Raw genomic sequence first — 21,171 nt, forward strand, 5'->3', positions numbered from 1 at the left:
TTTATCTTTTAAATTGAAGTATAATTTACATAGAATAAATTGCACAAATCTTAAGTATACAGCTTAGTAAATATTTACATATAAATGTACCTGTGTTATCACTACCCAAATCAAAATAGAGAACATTTTCAGTACCCTGGAAAGATCCCTCCTGCCTCTTTGCAGTCAGTCCTCCACTGTGCTCAGAGATAATCACTATTCTGACTTTTATAACTACAGATTAATTTTGTCTGTTCTTGAACATCATACATAGAGAATCCTATAGTATGTCTTTTGGGTCTGGCTTCTTTTGCTCAATATAATGTTTTTGAGATTCAACCATATATTAGTAGTTCATTTCTTTCTCCTCTGAATAGTTGGGTTGTTTCCAGCTCTTGACTATTCTGAAAAAAAAAAAAAAAAAAAAAAAACCCAAAAACACTATCAATCTTCTCTAAGTATTTTTGAGGACACAGCCTCTTATTTCTTTGGACTATATACATAGAATTGGAATTGCTAGGTCATAAAGGAAGCATATGCTTAAAATTGTTAGAAACTGCCAAGTATTTTCCAAAGTGATGTTCTACCTTCTGTTCCCACCAGCAGTATATGCAAGTTCTAGTGCCCTACATTCTCACCAAAACTTGAATTCAGTCATCCTAATTTTACCCTTTTTAAAAAATTTTCTGGTGGCTTCTTATTGTGTATTTAATATATATCTCCCTGCATACCCATCAAGTTGAATATCTTTTCACAGGCTAGTCATTCAGATATCTTCTTTTGTGAATTGCCTATTGATAGAACCAAAGAATTACTGACCAATTGCACTTTTGAGGAGTCCTTGTGTGTTGATGATAGGTAAGTGTTTTTCTTGGAATTAATCAGTTTTTTAAAAATATTAAACCAATGCAAATATACTTTCATTTTCTAGACCAAGGCTAATTGGATGTAAAGACCTATGTCTTCCTTTAAGAAAAATAAGACTGATGAATCACAGACCTGTACCTCTGAAACAACTAATACATTATATGTTAAAAAAAAAAAAAAAAGATAGTAGGAAGGGAAAAATGAAGGGGGGGAAGTAGGAGGGGGACATGAACCACGAGAGACTATGGACTCTGAGAAACAAACTGAGGGTTCTAAAGGGGAGGGGGGTGGGGGGTGGGTTAGCCTGGTGATGGGTGTTAAAGAGGGCACGTACTGAATGGAACACTGGGTATTATACGCAAACAATGAATCATGGAACACTACATCAAAACTAATGATGTAATGTATGGTGATTAATAGAACATAGTAAAATAAAATTAAAAAAAATACACAGGGGTCTCCTTCAGTTGGTTCCCAAAAGATCCTGTAATAAGATGTTCCTATTGCTCACAGCCTGTTGGAACACAGACATTACTGGGGAATGCTTTATTGTTAGCCTCTGTTTTGTGCCTGGGGCTGGATGGCTGCTCGTACATGGCAGATATGATTAGGTATTTTCGCAGAAGACAGCTCAGAAGGGAGCTGTCTGACAGCTTCCCTTGCATCTGTTGCTCCACTGAGGTGTTCAGAGGCCCTCAGGGTGACATCCGGTGAAAAGGGTGGTTTAAGCAGAAAGTGTCTGGATGGCTATTATTTGGTGGCTGTTATTGAAAACACACTTTGGGAAGCAGAATGTCATAAGCAGAAATGAACACATGGCACATAGAATTATAGGATTTTAAAGTTAGAAGGGGCCCTAGAGATGATCTAGCCTAAACAGCTCATTTTTTGAATGAGGAAATCGAGGTTTAGTGAGATACTGGACTGTCTGGAGTTTGCAGTGCTAGTCAATGGAGGAGCTAGAATTTTTATAGTCTTTATAAGAATTAGATTATCTGGTGAGTAAAATTAAATGGGATGCAAGGACATGGGGGTATACTTTGTTTCATTTAAGAGGTACTACTAACACTGCTATTTATTTTATGTCCCTGAGCTCCTTCTAGTGGGAATTTGCTGTGTTATTCTTCTGTTCTGCAGCACATGCATAAAGTCTTGCATGGGGTCTGAGCCCCTTCTTCTAGGAACAAAACTGAGAAGGAGGCAGCATGTTTTAGCCGCAGCAAGTGGAGTTGAAGAGTAAATCACAGAACTATGCCTGAAGAAAAAGTTCAGGATCAAGCTGAAGTAGTTTCTTTCAAATTCTGTAAAAGTCAAGAGCCTTGATGTTAATTTCAATGTATTGAGCAAGTAATGGAAATTTTAACAAAATGTGGCCCTTTATGATCTCATACAACAGTAAGCCTGGAAGCAGGGACTTTCCAGGTTCGGTTAACTTAGTGGATCAATGGCATCAACAAGGACCCGGACATCTGCCATCATTCCATATGAAATCCTCAGTGGACTGGCTTGCCCTGTGGTAGATGGGGAGTTGTGCTACCCAGGTCCTTCTTCAAGAAAAGTCTCGCTGTGAGGAGACCTTCAGAAACTGTCTACTGTCAGCTGTCCACTCCTTCAGTAACCTACGCCTCAGCTAAAGAGAGCTGCCTCATTCTTCAGATATCTGAGTAAAGTGAGGGTGTAAGAAAACAGCAATTTCAGCCTAAAGCAGGAAAACTTCTATGGGTAATGCTGGTCTAGAGCTCTTTGTGTGGTTGGCTGAAGCTTTGTTGGGGCTGCATTACAGTTCACTTCTCCCTTGCCCTAATCCTGCTTCTTTCTACTTTCTTTCCACTTTCTTCCACAGGTGCTGACCCCTAACAAACACATTGTACTTTAGTGTGTGTGTGTGTGTGTGCATGTGCGCATAAAGGTTTCATGTATTCAAAATTATTTTCTTAGGCTAGGTTCTCAGTTGTAGAATTACTGGGTTAAACAGTATGCCATTTTAAAGGCTTTTTGATTTCACAGCTTACTGAGATACAATTGATATACAAAAATTATAGATTTTTTTATTATGTTAATCTCCATACATCATTAGTTTTTTATCAATATTACCTTTATTTGACTGAATTACTTCAATAACATCTTATAATTCTACACCTTAACTGAGATAAAAATGTGCAGTCTGTGACACGTTATCATCCTTTCATTTTCAAGTGCAGCTCTGCTTTTGTATGAAATGTGCGTGTTTTGTTTTCACAGTTCTATAAAAACAGGCATGCATATATTTCAGAAGAAAGAATGTATCTAATTGTACAGAGATTGCCATCTGCATTCAGTTTAGTTGAAACCTATGCTCAATTATTTTATATGGCCAAACTGAGGATTGCATATTCAGATTAATTTAGTTCTCTGTTTTTATTTTTTTAATTAAAAAAAAATTTGTTATGTTAATCACCATACATTACATCATTAGTTTTTTTTTTAATGTTTTATTATTCATGAGAGTCAGAGAGAGAGGCAGAGGGAGAAGCAGGCTCCCCGCCCAGCAGGGAGCCCGATGCAGGACTCAATCCCAGGACCCTAGGATCATGACCTGAGCTGAAGGCAGATGCTTAACCATCTGAGCCACCCAGGCGCCCCTACATCATGTTTTTGATGTAGTGTTCCATGATTCATTGTTTGCATATAACACCCAGTGCTCCATTCAGTACATGCCCTCTTTAATACCCATCACCAGGTTAACCCATCCTGCCACTCCCCTCCCCTCTAGAACCCTCAGTTTGTTTCTCAGAGTCCATAGTCTCTCATGGTTTATCTCGCCCTCTGATTTTCCCCTCTTCATTCTTCCCTTCCTGCTATCTTCTTCTTCCTCTTCTTTTTTTTAACATATAATGTATTATTTGTGTCAGAGGTACAGGTCTGTGATTCAACAGTCTTACACAATTCACAGCGCTCACCATAGCACATACCCTTCCCAATGTCTATCACCCAGCCACCCCATCCCTCCCCCGCCACCACTCCAGCAACACTGTTTGTTTCCTGAGATTACAAATTCCTCATATCAGTGAGATCATATGATGATCATGACATGATACATGTCTTTCTCTGATTGACTTATTTCACTCAGCATAATACCCTCTAGTTCCATCCATGTCGTTGCAAATGGCAAGATCTCATTCCTTTTGATGGCTGCATAATATTCCATTGTATATATATACCACCTCTTCTTTATCCATTCATCTATCGATGGACATCTTAGCTCTTTCCACAGTTTGGCTATTGTGGACATTGTTGCTATAAACATCGGGGTGCACATACCCCTTTGGATCCCTACATTTGTATCTTTGGGGTAAATACCCAGTAGTGCAATTGCTGGATCATATGGTAGCTCTATTTTCAACTTTTTGAGGAACCTCCATACTGTTTTCCAGAGTGGCTGCACCAGCTTGTATTCCCACCAACAGTGTAGGAGGGTTCCCCTTTCTCTGCATCCTCGCCAACATCTGTCATTTCCTGACTTGTTAATTTTACCATTCTGACTGGTGTGTGGTGGTATCTCATTAAGGCTTTGATTTGGATTTCCCTGAGCGATGTGGAGCACCTTTTCATGTGTCTGTTGGCCATTTGGATGTCTTCTTTGGAAAAATGTCTGTTCATGTCTTCTGCCCACTTCTTGATTGGATCATTTGTTCTTTGGGTGTTGAGTTTGATGAGTTCTTTATAGATTTTGGATACTAGCCCTTTATCTGATATGTCATTTGCAAATATCTTCTCCCATTCTATCGGTTGTCTTTTGGTTTTGTTGACTGTTTCCTTTGCTGTGCAAAAGCGTTTTATCTTGATGAAGTCCCAATAGTTCATTTTTGCCCTTGCTTCCCTTGCTTTTGGTGATGTTTCTAGGAAGAAGTTGCTGCAGCTGAGGTTGAAGAGGTTGCTGCCTGTGTTCTCCTTTAGAATTTTGATGGACTCCTGTCTCCCATTGAGGTCTTTCAACCATTTGGAGTCTATTTTTGTGTGTGGTGTAAGGAAATGGTCCAATTTCATTCTTCTGCATGTGGCTGTCCAATTTTCCCAACACCATTTGTTGAAGAGGACTGTCTTTTTTCCATTGGATCTTCTTTCCTGCTTTGTCGAAGATTAGTTGATCATATAGTTGAGGGTCCATTTCTGGGCTCTCTATTCTGTTCCATTGATCTATGTGTCTGTTTTTGTGCCAGTACCATACTGTCTTGATGATGACAGCTTTGTAATAGAGCTTGAAGTCCGGAATTGTGATGCCACCAGCTTTGCTTCTCTTTTTCAACATTCCTCTGGCTATTTGGGATCTTTTCTGTTCCATACAAATTTTAGGATTATTTTTCCATTTCTTTGGGAGAAAATGGATGGTATTTTGATAGGGATTGCATTGAATATGTGGATTGCTCTAAGTAGCATTGACATCTTCACAATATTTGTTCTTCCAATCCACGAGCATGGAACGTTTTTCCATTTCTTTGTGTCTTCCTCAATTTCTTTCATGAGTATTTTATAGTTTTCTGAGTACAGATCTTTGCCTCTTTGGTTAGATTTATTCCTAGGTATCTTATGGTTTTGGGTGCAATTATAAATGGGATCAACTCCTTAATTTCTTTCTTCTGTCTTGTTGTTCGTGTATAGGAATGCCACTGATTTCTGTGCATTGATTTTATATCCTGCCACTTGACTGAATTCCTGTATGAGTTCTAGCAGTTTTGGGGTGGAGTCTTTTGGGTTTTCCACATAAAGTATCATATTATCTGCAAAGAGTGAGAGCCTAACTTTTTCTTTGCCGATTCGGATGCCTTTGATTTCTTTTTGTTGTCTGATTGCTGTGGCTAGGACTTCTAATACTATGTTGAATAGCAGTGGTGATAGTGGACATCCCTGCCATGTTCCTGACCTTAGGGGGAAAGCTCTCAGTTTTTCCCCATTGAGAATGATATTCACTGCATGTTTTTCATAGATGGCTTTTATGATATTGAGGTATGTACCCTCTATCCCTATATCTGAAGAGTTTTGATCAAGAAAGGATGCTGTACTTTGTCAAAAGCTTTTTCTGCATCAATTGAGAGGATCATATGGTTCCTGTTTTTTCTTTTCTTAATGTACTGTATCACACTGATTGATTTGCAGATGTTGAACCAACCTTGCAGCCCAAGGATAAATCCCACTTGGTTGTGGTGAATAATCCTTTTAATACCCTGTTGGATCATATTGGCTAGTATTTTGGTGAGAATTTTTGCATCCATGTTCATCAGGGATATTGGTCTGTAACTCCTTTTTGATGGGGTCTTTGTCTGGTTTGGGGATCAAGGTAATGGTGGCCTCATAAAACAAGTTTGGAAGTTTTCCTTCCATTTCTACTTTTTGGAACAGTTTCAGAAGAATAGGTATTAATTCTTGAAATGTTTGGTAGAATTCCCCTGGGAAGCCATCTGGACCTGGGCTTTTGTTTGTTGGGAGATTTTTGATGACTGCTTCAATTTCCTTAGTGGTTATAGGTCTGTTCAGGTTTTCTATTTCTTCCTGGTTCAGTTTTGGTAGTTGATACATCTCTAGGAATGCATCCATTTCTTCCAGGTTATCTAATTTGCTGGCATAGAGTTGCTCATAATATGTTCTTATAATTGTTTGTATTTCTTTGGTGTTGGTTGTGATCTCTCCTCTTTCATTCGTGATTTTATTTATTTGGGTCATTTCTCTTTTCTTTTTGATAAGTCTGGCCAGGGGGTTATCAATTTTGTTAATTCTTTCAAAGAACCAGCCCCTAGTTTCTTTATCTGTTCTACTGTTCTTTTGGTTTCTATTTCATTGATTTCTGCTCTGATCTTTATTATTTCTCTTCTGCTGGGTTTAGGCTTTATTTGCTGCTGTTTCTCCAGCCCCTTTAGGTGTAGAGTTAGGTTGTGTATTTGAGACCTTTCTTGTTTCTTGAGAAAGGCTTGTATTGCTATATACTTTCCTCTTAGGACTGCCTTTGCTGCATCCCAAAGAGTTTGAATAGTTGTGTTTTCATTTTCATTTGTTTCCATGAATTTTTTAATTCTTCTTTAATTTCCTGGTTGACCCATTCATGCTTTAGTAGGATACTCTTTAGCTTCCATGTATTTGAGTTCTTTCCTGCTTTCCTCTTGTGATTGAGTTCTAGTTTCAAAGCACTGTGGTCCAAAAATACACAGGGAATGATCCTAATCTTTTGGTACTGGTTGAGACCTGATTTGTGACCTAGGATGTGATCAATTCTGGAGAATGTTCCATGGGCACTAGAGGAGAATGTGTATTCTGGTGCTTTGGGATGGAATGTTCTGAATATATCTGTGATGTCCATTTGGTCCAGTGTGTCATTTAAAGTCTTTATTTCCCTGTTGATCTTTTGCTTAGATGATCTGTCCATTTCAGTGAGGGTGGTGTTAAAGTCCCCCACTATTACTGTATTGTTGTTGATGTGTTTCTTTGCTTTTGTTATTAATTGCCTTATCTAATTGGCTGCTCCCATGTTAGGGGCATAGATATTTACAATTGTTAGATCTTCTTGTTGGATAGATCCTTTAAGTAGGATATAGTGTCCTTCCTCATTTCTTATTACAGTCTTTGGTTTAAAATCTAATTTGTCTGATATAAGGATTGCCACCCCAGCTTTCTTTTGATGTCCATTAGCATGGTAAATGGTTTTCCACCCCCTCACTTTCAATCTGGGGGTGTCTTTGTGTCTAAAACAAGTCTCTTGCAGGCAGCATATCGATGGGTCTTGTTTTTTTATCCAATCTGAGAGCCTGTGTCTTTTGATTGGGGCATTTAGCCCATTTACATTCAGGGTAACTATTGAAAGATAGGAATTTAGTGCCAATGTATTTTCCTATAAGGTGACTGTTACTGTATATTGTCTGTGTTCCTTTCTGGTCTATGTTGCTTTTAGGCTCTCTCTTTAGTTTTTGTTTGTCCTGAGAGCTTTTTATCTCTCCTTCTAATGACAGCCTAGCTCGATATAGTATTCTTGGCTGCATATTTTTCTCATTTAGTGCTCTGAATATATCATGCTAGTCCTTTCTGGCCTGCCAGTCTCTGTGGATAGGTCTGTTGCCAATCTAATGTTTCTACCATTGTAAGTTACAGATCTCTTCTCCTGAGCAGCTTTCAGGATTTTCTCTTTGTCTCTGAGACTCATAAGTTTTACTATTAGATGTCAGGGTGTTGACCTATTTTTATTGATTTTGAGGGGGGTTCTCTGTGCCTCCTGGATTTTGATGCCTGTTTCCTTCCCCAAATTAGGAAAGTTCTCTGCTGTAATTTGCTTCAATATACCTTCTGCCCCTCTTTCTCTTTCTTCTTCTTCTGGGATCACAATTATTCTAATATTGTTTCATCTTATGGTATCGCTTATCTCTTGAATTCTGCCCTCGTGATCCAGTAGTTGTTTATCTTTTTTCAGCTTCTTTATTTTCCATCATTTGGTCTTCTATATCAGTAATTCTCTCTTCTGCCTCCTTTATCCTAGGAGTTAGAGCCTCCATTTTTGATTGCACCTCATTAATAGCCTTTTTTATTTTCACTTGGTTAGATTTAAGTTCTTTTATTTCTCCAGAAAGGGTTTCTCTAATATCTTCCATGCTTTTTTCAAGCTCAGCTCGTATCTTTAAAATCATCATTTTGAACTCTATTTCCAACATCTTACGAATGTCTCTATTGATTAGGTCCCTGGCAGTTGGTACTGCCTCTGATTCTTTTTTTTTTTTTTAAAGATTTTATTTATTTATTTGAGAGAGAGAGAATGAGAGACAGAGAGCACGAGAGGGAAGAGGGCAGAGGGGGAAGCAGACCCCCCGCCAAGCAGAGCCCGATGCGGGACTCGATCCCGGGACCCCAGGATCGTGACCTGAGCTGAAGGCAGTAGCTTAACCAACTGAGCCACCCAGGCGCCCCTCTTATTCTTTTTTTGAGTGATTTTTTCTGTCTTGTTATTTTATCCAGAGGAGATTAGATGAATGAGAGAACAAAATGCTAAAAGGGTAACAACGACCCCAGAAAAATATACACTAAACAAATCAGAAGAGACTTGGAACTGGGGGAAAAGAAAGGGAAAGAAAGGAAAAAGATAAAAACAAACAAACCAAAAAAAAAAAAAAAAAGAATATGATCAAATATGATCAGGCTGGTGCATAGATCAGTGCCACACACTAGATTTTGAGTGTATTTTGGTCTGTTAGAAGGAAGTGCCTCCCAAAATTTTAAAGAAAGAAAAACTTATATATGAATGAAAATAAGGGTTAATATGATGAAGGGATGGAATATGACTGTAAAGATGAAAATTATAAAAAATTTTATGAAAAGGAATTGATAAGAAGTTGGTTGATAAAAGAAGGAAGAGGATTTAATTATAAAAAAGGGAGAAAATGTGATCAGGCAGGAGACTAGAACAAAGCCATACACTAGAGATTTAGGGTATATTTTGGTCTGTTAGAAGAAACTGTATCCCAAAATTTTAAAGACAGAACAACTTATATATATGTACCAAAAATGTGGTTAACTACTATGAAGGGATAGAATATGACTCTAAAAATGAAAAATAAAAAAGATTTTTTTGAAAAGGGATTGATATGTTGGTTGATAAAGGGAAAAAGAAAAATTAAAAAAAAAAGTTAAAAAAAAAATAACTTTGAAAAACTAAAGAATCATTGGAAAAAAGCCATAAATTCTATGTGCAGTATTCCCCTAGCACTGGAGTTCTGCCGTTCTCATTGATGGGTAAACTTGGTCTTGGCGGGCTCTTCTTGCTGATCTTCTGGGGGAGGTGCCTGTTGCCGTGGTTCTCAAATGTCTTTGCCGGAGGCAGAATTGCCCTGCCCTTGCCGGTCCAGGCTAAGTAATCTGCTCGGGTTTGCTCTTGGGAGCTTTTGTTCCCTGCAAGCTTTCTGTTTGGCTTTGGAGGATGGGAGTGAAAATGGCGGCCTCCCAATCTCTGCCCTGGAGGAGCTGAGAAATCGGGGCCCCACTCCTCAGTGCACCCCCAGAGAAAAGCAGTCAATCACTCCTTTCTCCCCAGTCTCTGGCCACACTCTGTGACCGAGCGTTTCTATCTCTGGCACATTACCCCATTTGAAGTCTCCAAACCCAGTAGATCCTTGCGGTGTGCTTCTGCGCCACTCCTCCCGGGAGAGGAAGGGGAGTCTCCCCTCATCTTCCGTTTGTTGGGTCCCTGCTGGAAGAGCAGTGGCCTGACTGTGCAGCGGATCATGGTTTATGGCAACCCCAAGCTGAGAGCCCACTCCTGGGCTCTGTCTCTGCAGCCGGCTTCCCTGCTCCTATACCTGGGAGCTCTGCCGCACTCAGGCACCCCCGGTCTCTCTGTGACCCCGAGGGTCCTAAGACCACAGTGTCCCAATGAGGGTTTCACCCCCCACTTAGTCACTGGAGCGACATCGCTCAGCAGAGCCGACTTCTGAAAGTTCCGATTTTGCACTCCGTGGCTCTATCACTTGCTTAAAGCAGCCGATGGAGCCCTCCTCCCCCGCCATCTATCTTCCCGAATATCACCTCGGATTCACTTCTCCCCATGTCCTACCTTCCAGAAAGTGGTCGCTTTTCTGTTCAGAGAATTGCTGCTATTCTTTTCTTCGATCTCCTGTTGAGTTTGTAGGTGTTCAGAATGGTTTGATCTCTATTTAGCTGAATTCCTGGGACCAGACGAAATTTAGGTCTCCTACTCCTCCGCCGTCTTGCTCCTCCCCCAAAATTATAGATATTTAATGCATACATTTTGATGAGTTTGGACAAATGCATACACTCATGATATCATCACCACAATCAAGGGAATATATATATTCATCACTGCCAATAGATTCCTTGTGTCCTTTTGTTTTTTGTGTGTTTGTGGTTAGATCACTTAACATGAGATATACCCTCTTACATTTTTAAGTGCATACCACCAGGCTGTATGTTGTACAGATCTCTAGAACTTATCTCCTATAACTGTAGCTTTATTACCATTGAACAATAACTCCCCATTTTCTCCTCTCCCTATCCCCTATTTCATTATCTGCTTTTATAAATCTGTTTTAGATATCTCATATAGTAGACTCATGCAGCATTTATCTATCTGTGACTGACTTATTTCACTTAGCATCAGGTCTTCCAGGATCACTCATTGTCATGAATGCTAGCATTTTCCCCTTTTTCAAGGTTAAGTAATATCCCAACTTCTGTCTTAATGTCTGCTTCTGGCATATCCAATTCACTGTAGCTTCTAATGCTGGGGCTTCTTCCCAAGATTGCTATACTAACTCCAGGTGGCAGAAGCTTGTAGAAAGGTAGAAAAGAACATACCTCTCTTGAAATCCATTTAAAGAGTGCAGAAATCCATCCTGGAATCACTCAGCAGATTTTGTCTCATTGTTATTGGCTGTTATTGTGTCACACACCAGTGCGAAAAGCAATCACTTAGGAAGGTGAATGAGACCATCATTATGGGCTTAGACCAGGCAAGACTTAACCCCTGGGGCTTGGGTTGTGGCCTACCTGCTTCTTAGGAACAAGACTGTACTGAGGACAATGAATAAAATTTCAGCTCAGGAAGAAGAAAGGGAGTAGGTGGGAGGGAGGAGGATAGGCAATAAGGCTTGCTTTGGTATACAGTCAAAAGTGGCCAGGAATCTCAGGGCCAAGAGGGATGTGTGAGAGTCATGAAAGGCAAAGGAAGAGCAGTTTTACTGGAACACACACATGACCTAGCCTTAAAAGGACACAAAATAATTTGGCCAAAGAATACTTGCTGAGTCAGTGAGAACAGTTTTTATGATTTATTGGTCCCTTTTGGGTAATGGTCTTAAATCTGCCTTTCTAAATCATTCTTTCGCCATAAAACCACACATATGATACTCTAATGGACATGTGCACATTTTAATAAAACCACATCAAAATTTGTAAGAAATAAGGCATATCCCTATAGACATTTTCCTCTCTTGGCCTGGCACTTATAAAATACATTCTAAAAGCACATGAGGGGTGCCTGGGTGGCTCAGTCATTAAGCATCCACATTCGTCTCAGATCATGATCCCAGGGTCCTGGGATCGAGCCCTGCATCGGGCTCCCTGCTTAGCGGGGAGTCTGCTTCTCCCTCTCTCACTGTCTCTCTCTCTCTCTGTCAAATAATTAAATAAAATCTTTAAAAATAAATAAAAAATAAAAACACAGGAATCACAAAGTTATTTATTTCAGGGTTTAAGAATAGAAATTTACCTGAAAAAGTAAATATGGCTTTAAAGAATAAAAATGAATTACTATACTTTAATTTCTTTTGATAAAAGGTGATGTTTTTCACAGATAACATTAAAAAAGGCATGTATGTCTATAAAACAATAAGAAAAATTAATTTTCATAGTTAAAATTTAAATATATTGAATTTATAGATTATTTGAATTTAGATTTTAACACAATATGAATAATATTAATATCACATGCCTCATTAATTTGTCTGCTTTTTGATATATAAAATCATTTTGTATTTACAGAGATATCCTAGCATTATTCTTCCTGAAAATTAATGTGAATATATGTGCATTAATGCTTTCATATTTATTTCTGCCTATTTCCTTACTAGCTTTTTATCCATGGATAAAATGAAAATCAAATATAAAGTCACAGCTAAGATGCACAGTGATAATTTGCAAGCAAACTACTGTAAGCTGTGCCTATGGAGTTCTGTCCCTAAAATGGATGAATAAGACAAACTGCAGATTATGTGCAATTGTAGCTGGTAGCTGCTATAACTACCCTTTCTCTACCAGTTCAGAAAGCATACTAAGATGCAAAAAGAATGGTAATATTCCAAGACTAATCTTGAATCAGTACTGATTTATGTAAACACCAGTCTTCACAAATGTTTTACTTTGACGACTACTGATTACAAAATATTAGTGACCTACCTGTCAATATTTAGTAGGGGGTTGAGAATTGAAGTCATAATTAGAACACAGAATAGTTTATTTAACTCTAGGGCACCTCTTGTTTTAGTGTTTTTTTTCTTTTTTAAATGGAGATGAAATTCTTATAAGATAAAATGAACCATTTTAAAGCGCACAATTTAGTGGCATTAGTGCATTCACAATGTTGTGAAACCACTGCCTCTATTAGGTTCTAATCCCAAAGTTTTAATATGCTTCTGATCCCTTATGCTAAATTTTACATAAATCTTGTATTAGATAATGGAGAGGCACTAGGTTGAGACCATTTAGGAATGACACTTCAGTAGAAAGTGAGTACATCCAACTTCTAGGAAAGTGGTGGATTTGGAAAAAGGCCACTCCCTTATTCCATTCTTTTGGCAAATTGATAAATACTGTTGATCAGTCATTCAGTAATCTACTTTGGGTATTCAGACAACTGAAATGAATTCTCAGTACACAATACACACACACACATGCCTCCAGACATGTCTACTGCTGCTAAAATGTGGAGGTATTTGTTCCAATCATAGGAGTGGCAAGTAGCAGGATAGATGGAAATTTGTATAGTCTTAAAGATTATTTTGTTGTGCTATAGCATTTCAAAGATGGCTTTTCCATAGGTTAAGTTGCCAATCATTGATCCAGAATGACTGCTCAGATATCTCCATGGCATCAACCATCTGTCAGTGGATCCAGCTTTTGAGGTGTTAGGATGATGGTTGTTGATAGACAAGAAGAATCTGTTGTAACTAACTGTTCATCTCCTTTTCTTCTCTGGCAGATATTCTCATAAATGGGTTAGAGCTATTATGAGCAAATTGTAGATGTTCAGTGGAGGAAATGCTCTGTGCTCTGTGTTTTTCTGCTTAGGTTGCATTCTGATTTATTTACAGTATGAATTTATTTTGCAGCCCTGAACTCCATTAAGTTCCACTGCTATCCTTCTTGTATTATGTTTTCTTGAAAATCTTTGTAGTAAACCAAAGAAATATTTCTGAAAAACTATTTGCAGATATTCTTTGTGGAGAATGAAAGGAAAGTGTTACTGGATAGGAATCTTTACATTTAGCCTGAATGCTAGAACTGTCAATGTATGAAAAATACTAAAGAGGAGAGAAGAGGAGGATACTTTCAAAGAGTCAAAACATACCAACCACAAAGGAAACAACTTAAAAATTTGAGGAAATAAAATTTTTAAAAATAAAAAAACCCCCAAACTTCTGTAAAAGAAACCGAATAAGCAAAGTGAAAAAAAATACATAGGATGAGAATCAAGTATATATAAAGTAAATTACACATGAATGTGGAAAACAAAAGCCACTAAATAGGCAACTCACCTAAAAGGAATCTCACTGCTCTAATAAACACAAGAAACTCAAGATCACTAATAAACAAATGTATGCAAGTCAAATCCCAAATCAGATAATTAACACCGTTTCAAACTGACAAAGTTGAAAAAGACTCAAATACCAAATGTTGGAGAAGTAGGGAAATACCAACTCATATTATGATATTATGGGTTGTAATAGCAGTTAGTTATATTTAACCACCTCAGAGATCAATTTGACAATATCAAATATAATTGAATGTTTACATCCTCAGTTATTATTCTCCTGGCTGTAATTCAGGGAAACCTAATATAGATCACCAGGAAAAACAAAAGGATGTACATTCCAGAATTATGAGCAGCATCAATATTTTACAAAGAACTTAAATGTCAACCATATGAGTGATGATAATATTCTGCTTTTAACAGAAGGGAAGATTAGATAAAGAAGATATTGAAGGGGCGCCTGGGTGGCTCCGTTGGTTAAGCGACTGCCTTTGGCTCGGGTCATGATCCTGGAGTCCCAGGATCGAGTCCCACATCGGGCTCCCTGCTCATTGGGGAGTCTGCTTCTCCCTCTGACCCTCCTCCCTCTCATGTACTCTCTATCTCATTCTCTCTCTCAAATAAATAAATAGAATCTTTAAAAAAAAAAAAAAGATATTGAATACAATTAAAACATATGTATGAGGGGAAGGGTTATCAGGAAGGAGTGAAAGGAGAGGGAAAAGGTGGTCCAAATAGTGAAATCATGGCTATAAATATTAACTGGTTAAACTTTTTAATTAAAACACAGTGACTACTGGCCACCTGGGTGGCTCAGTCAGTTAAGTGTCTGCCTTCAGCTCAGGTCATGGATCCCAGGGTCCTGGGATCCTTTCCTACATCAGGCTCCCGGCTCAGCAGGGAGTCTGCTTCTCCCTCTCTCTACCCCTCCCCCTCTGCTTGTGCACGCTCTCTCTCATGCACTCACCTGGGCTCTCTCTCAAATAAGAGCTTTAAAACAAACCCCACAGTGACTACCAAATTGGGTTTTAAAAGGTAGAGGAACAAAAATAGAACGACATCAAAAAGCCCAATTTTTATGCTATTTGTATGAACCACACTTTAAACATAAGACTATAGGAAGGTAGAAAATAAAATAATTTGAAAACCAAAGTGCTTCTGGGGGTTTAGTGTTGGCAGAATACCTTTCATATACTCTTTCTACTTTTCTACAACTTAAATTTAAGGTATAGATCTTAGGAACAACATATATTTGTGTTTGGGTGGTCACCAAGAGTAGACAGATATTCCAGACATAGAAGCATTCATAACATCTCCATCCCTGGGTAGGTATAGTAAATCTTTTTTATGCATAGATGTAATAATATAGATTCAATAAGCAAAGGAACATAATAAAATTTTAATTTTAATGTGTATCTCTCAGTAGCCAATAAAATAAGTGCATACAGATATCAAGAAGGATATAGGTCATTTGAGCAATACAATCAGCAATTGATATATATAGGACACCACACCCAACAGCTGCAGAACACATTCTTTTCAAGTACATATTTGAACATTTATAAGCATTGGCTGTGGGGGCGGAACAAGATGGCGGAGGAGTAGGAGACCTGGATTTCGTCTCCTCTCAGGAATTCAGCTGGATAGGGATCAAACCATCTGAACACCTACAAACCCAACAGGAGATCGAAGAAAAGAAGAGCAACAACTCTCTCATCAGAAAAGCGACCACTTTCTGGAAGGTAGGACGTGCGGAGAAGTGAATCTGAGGCGATATTCGGGAGGATAGACAGCAGGGGAGGGGCCTCCGTCGGCCGCTTCTGGCAAGTGATAGAGCCGCGGAGCACAAAATCGGAAATTTTAAGTCTGCTCCGCTGAGGGACGTCACTCTGGTGGCTAAGCGGGGGGTGGAACCCTCCGGGACAGTGTGGTCTCAGGACCCTCGGGGTCACAGAAAGACCGGGGGTGCCTGAGTGTGGCAGAGCTCCCAGGGATCAGAACGGGGAAGCCGGCTGCAGAGGGGGAGCCCAGGCGCGGGCTCTCAGCTCGGGGTGGCCATAAACCGTGATCCGCGGCACAGTCGGGCCCCTGCTCCTCCAGCAGGGACCCAACAAGCGGCAGATCTGGGGAGACTCACCTTCCTCCCCCGGGAGGAGCCGCACGGGAGTGCACCGCAGGGATCTGCTGGGTTTGGAGACTCCACCCGGGGTCGGGTGCCAGAGATAGAAACGCGCGGTCACAGGCCGGGTGAGCACGGAGTGCGGCCGGAGACCGGGGAGACGGGAGTGACTGACGGCTTTTCTCTGGGGGCTCACTGAGGAGCGGGGCCTGAGTTCTCGGCTCCTCTGGGGCGGAGATCGGGAGGCCGCCATTTTCACTCTCTGCCTCCAAAGCTGTACGGAAAGCTCGCAGGGAACAAAAGCCCCGGAGAGCAAACCCGAGCAGATTCCTTAGCCGGGAGGGGACAAGGGCGGGGCAATTCCGCCTCCGGCAGAGACATTTGGAAACCACGGCAACAGGCCCCTCCCCAGAAGATCAGCGAGAACAGCCGGCCAAGACCAAGTTTACCGATCAATGAGAACGGCAGAACTCCAGCGCTAGGGGAATACTGCACATAGAATTCATGGCTTTTTTACCATGATTCTTCAGTCTTTCAAAGTTAATTTTTTTAACTGTCTTTTTTTCTTTTTTTTTTTTTTTGAATTTTTCTTTTTCCCTTTTTCAACCAATATCTTATCAATCGCTTTTTTTAAAAAAAACATTTTTATTTTTCATTTTTAGAGTCATATTCTATCCCTTCATAGTAGCTACCCGTATTTTTGGCTTATATATATAAGTTGTTCTCTCTTTAAAATTTTGAGATAGTTTCTTCTAACAGATTAAAATATACCCTAAATCTCTAGTATATGGTGTTTTCTATTCTTCTGCCTGATCACATTCTCTCCCATTTTTTTTTCTTTTTTTAAATCCTCTTCTTTCTTTTTTCAAACAACTTAATTCCTTTTATAAAATTTTATTATAATTTCCATCTTTACAGTCATATTCCATCCCTCATCATATCAACCCTTGTTTTTGTACATATATAAGTTTTTCTTTCTTTAAAATTTTGGAAGGCACTTTCTTCTAAAAGACCAAAATACACCCCAAATCTAGTGTGTGGCACTGATCTATATACCAGCCTGATCATATTTGATCACATTCTGGTGTTTTTTTTGTTGTTGTTGTTGTTTTGTTTTGTTTGTTTTTGTTTTTATCGTTATCTTTTTCTTTTTTCTCTCTTTCCGTTTCTTTTCCCACTGCTTCAGGTCTTTTCTGATTTGTTTAGAGTATATTTTCTGGGGACGTGGTTACTCTGCTAGCATTTTGTTCTCTCATTCATCTATTCTCCTCTGCACAAAATGACAAGACGGAAAAAATCACCTCAACAAAAAGAACAAGAGGTAGTACTGACTGCCAGGGACCTACTCAATACGGACATTAGTACGATGTCAGATCTAGAGTTCAGAATCATCACTTTAAAGATACTAGCTGGGCTTGAAAAAAATATGGAAGTTATTAGAGAAACCCTTTCTGGAGAAGTAAAAGAACTAAAATTTAACCAAGTAGAAATCAAAAAGGCTATTAATGAGGTGCAATCAAAAATGGGGGTGCTAACTGCTAGAATAAATGAGGCAGAAGAGAGAATCAGTAATATAGAAGATGAAATGATGGAAAATAAAGAAGCTGAGAAAAAGAGAGATAAACAACTACTGGATCACAAGGGCAGAATTTAAGAGATAAGCGATACCATAAGACAAAACAACATTGGAATAATTGGGATCCCAGAAGAAGAAGAAAGAGAGAGAGGGGCAGAAGGTATAATGGAGCAAATTACAGGAGAGAACTTCCCTAATTTGGGGAAAGAAACAGGCATGAAAATCCAGGAAGCACAGAGAACCCCTCTCAAAATCAATAAAAATAGGTCAACATCCCTACATCTAATAGTAAAACTTACGAGTCTCATAGACAAAGAGAAAATCCTGAAAGCAGCTCGGGAGAAGAGATATGTAACCTACAATGGTAGAAACATTAGATTGGCAACAGACCTATCCACAGAGACCTGGCAGGCCAGAAAGGACTGGCAGGATATATTCAGAGCACTAAATGAGAAAAATATGCAGCCAAGAATACTCTATCCAGCTAGGCTGTCATTGAAAATAGAAGGAGAGATAAAAAGCTTCCAGGACAAACAAAAACTAAAGGAATTTGCAAACACAAAACCAGCTCTACAGGAAATCTTGAAAGGGGTCCTCCAAGCAAAGAGAGAGCCTAAAAGCAACATAGACCAGAAAGGAACACAGACAATATACGGTAACAGTCACCTTACAGGACTACAATGGCACTAAATTCCTATCTTTCAATAGTTACCCTGAATATAAAGGGCTAAATGCCCCAATCAAAAGACACAGGCTATCAGACTGGATTAAAAAACAAGACCCATCGATATGCTGCCTGCAAGAGACTCGTTTTTGACCCAAAGACACCCCCAGATTGAAAGTGAGGGGGTGGAAAACCATTTACCATGCTAATGGACATCAAAAGAAAGCTGGGGTGGCAATCCTTATATCAGACAAATTAGATTTTAAACCAAAGACTGTAATAAGAGATGAAGAAGGACATTATATCCTACTTAAAGGATCTATCCAACAAGAAGATCTAACAATTATAAATATCTATGCCCCTAACATTGGAGCAGCCAATTATATAAGCCAATTAATAACAAAAGCAAAGAAACACATCGACAACAATACAATAATAGTGGGGGAGTTTAACACCCCCCTCACTGAAATGGACAGATCGTCTAAGCAAAAGATCAACAAGGAAATAAAGATTTTAAATGACACACTGGACCAAATGGACTTCACAGATTTATTCAGAACATTCCACCCCAAAGCAACGGAATACACATTCTTCTCTAGTGCCCATGGAACATTCTCCAGAATAGATCACATCCTAGGTCATAAATCAGGTCTCAACCGGTACCAAAAGACTGGGATCATTCCCTGTGTATTTTTGGACCACAGTGCTTTGAAACTAGAACTCAATCACAAGAGGAAAGCTGGAAAGAACTCAAATACATGGAGGCTAAAGAGTATCCTACTGAAGAATGAATGGGTCAACCAGGAAATTAAAGAAGAATTAAAAAAATACATGGAAACCAATGAAAATGAAAACACAACTATTCAAAATCTTTGGGATGCAGCAAAGGCAGTCCTAAGAGGAAAGTATATAGCAATACAAGCCTTTCTCAAGAAGCAAGAAAGGTGTCAAGTACACAACCTAACTCTACATGTAAAGGAGCTGGAGAAAGAACAGCAAATAAAGCCTAAACCCAGCAGGAGAAGAGAAATAATAAAGATCAGAGCAGAAATCAATGAAATAGAAACTTAAAGAACAGTAAATCAGATCAACGAAACTAGGAGCTGGTTCTTTGAAAGAATTAACAGGATTGATAACCCCCTGGCCAGACTTATCAAAAAGAAAAGAGAAATGACCCAAATCAACAAAATCATGAATGAAAGAGGAGACATCACAACCAGCACCAAAGAAATACAAACAATTCTAAGAACATATTATGGGCAACTATATGCCATCAAATTAGATAAGCTGGAAGAAATGGATGCATTCCTAGAGATGTATCAACTACCAAAACTGAACCAGGATGAAATAGAAAACCTGAACAGACCTATAACCGCTAAGGATATTGAAGCAGTCATCAAAAATCTCCCAAAAAACAAAAGCCCAGGGCCAGATGGCTTCCCAGGGGAATTCTACCAAACATTTCAAGAAGAATTAATACCTATTCTTCTGAAATTGTTCCAAAAAATAGAAATGGAAGGAAAACTTCCAAACTCGTTTTATGAGGCCAGCATTACCTTGATCCCAAAAGCAGACAAAGACCCCATCAAAAAGGAGAATTACAGACCAATATCCCTGATGAACATGGATGCAAAAATTCTCACCAAAATACTAGCCAATAGGATCCAACAGTACATTAAAAGGATTATTCACCACGACCAAGTGGGATTTATCCCTGGGCTGCAAGGTTGGTTCAACATCCGGAAATCAATCAATGTGATATAATACATTAACAAAAGAAAGAACAAGAATCATATGATCCTCTCAATTGATGCAGAAAAAGCTTTTGACAAAGTACAGCATCCTTTCTTGATCAAAACTCTTCAGAGTATAGACATAGAGGGTACATACCTCAAGCTCATAAAAGCCATCTATGAAAAACCTATAGCGAATATCATTCTCAATGGGGAAAAACTGAGAGCTTCCCCCCTAAGGTCAGGAACGCGGCAGGGATGTCCTCTATCACCACTGCTATTCAACATAGTATTGGAAGTCCTAGCCACAGCAATCAGACAACAAAAAGAAATCAAAGGCATCCAAATTGGCAAAGAAGAAGTCAAACTCTCACTCTTTGCAGATGATATGATACTTTATGTGGAAAACCCAAAAGACTCCACCCCAAAACTGCTAGAACTCATACAGGAATTCAGTAAAGTGGCAGGATATAAAATCAATGCACAGAAGTCAGTGGCATTCCTATACACCACCAACAAGACAGAAGAAAGAGAAATTAAGGAGTCGATCCCATTTACAATTGCACCCAAAACCATAAGATACCTGGGAATAAATCTAACCAAAGAGGCAAAGGATCTGTACTCAGAAAACTGTAAAATACTCATGGAAGAAATTGAGGAAGACACAAAGAAATGGAAAAACGTTCCATGCTCATGGATTGGAAGAACAAATGTTGTGAAGATGTCAATGCTACCTAGAGCAATCTACACATTCAATGCAATCCCCATCAAAATACCATCCACTTTTTTCAAAGAAATGGAACAAAGAATCCTAAAATTTGTATGGAACCAGAAAAGACCCCGCATAGCTAGAGGAATGTTGAAAAAGAAAAGCAAAGCCGGTGGCATCACAATTCCGGACTTCCAGCTCTATTACAAAGCTGTCATCATCAAGACAGTTTGGTACTGGCACAAAAACAG

This window comes from Mirounga leonina, unplaced genomic scaffold (genome assembly GCF_011800145.1).
Source record: "Mirounga leonina isolate KUSES-001 unplaced genomic scaffold, KU_Mleo_1.0 Mir_115, whole genome shotgun sequence".
NCBI classification, from domain to species: domain Eukaryota; kingdom Metazoa; phylum Chordata; class Mammalia; order Carnivora; family Phocidae; genus Mirounga; species Mirounga leonina.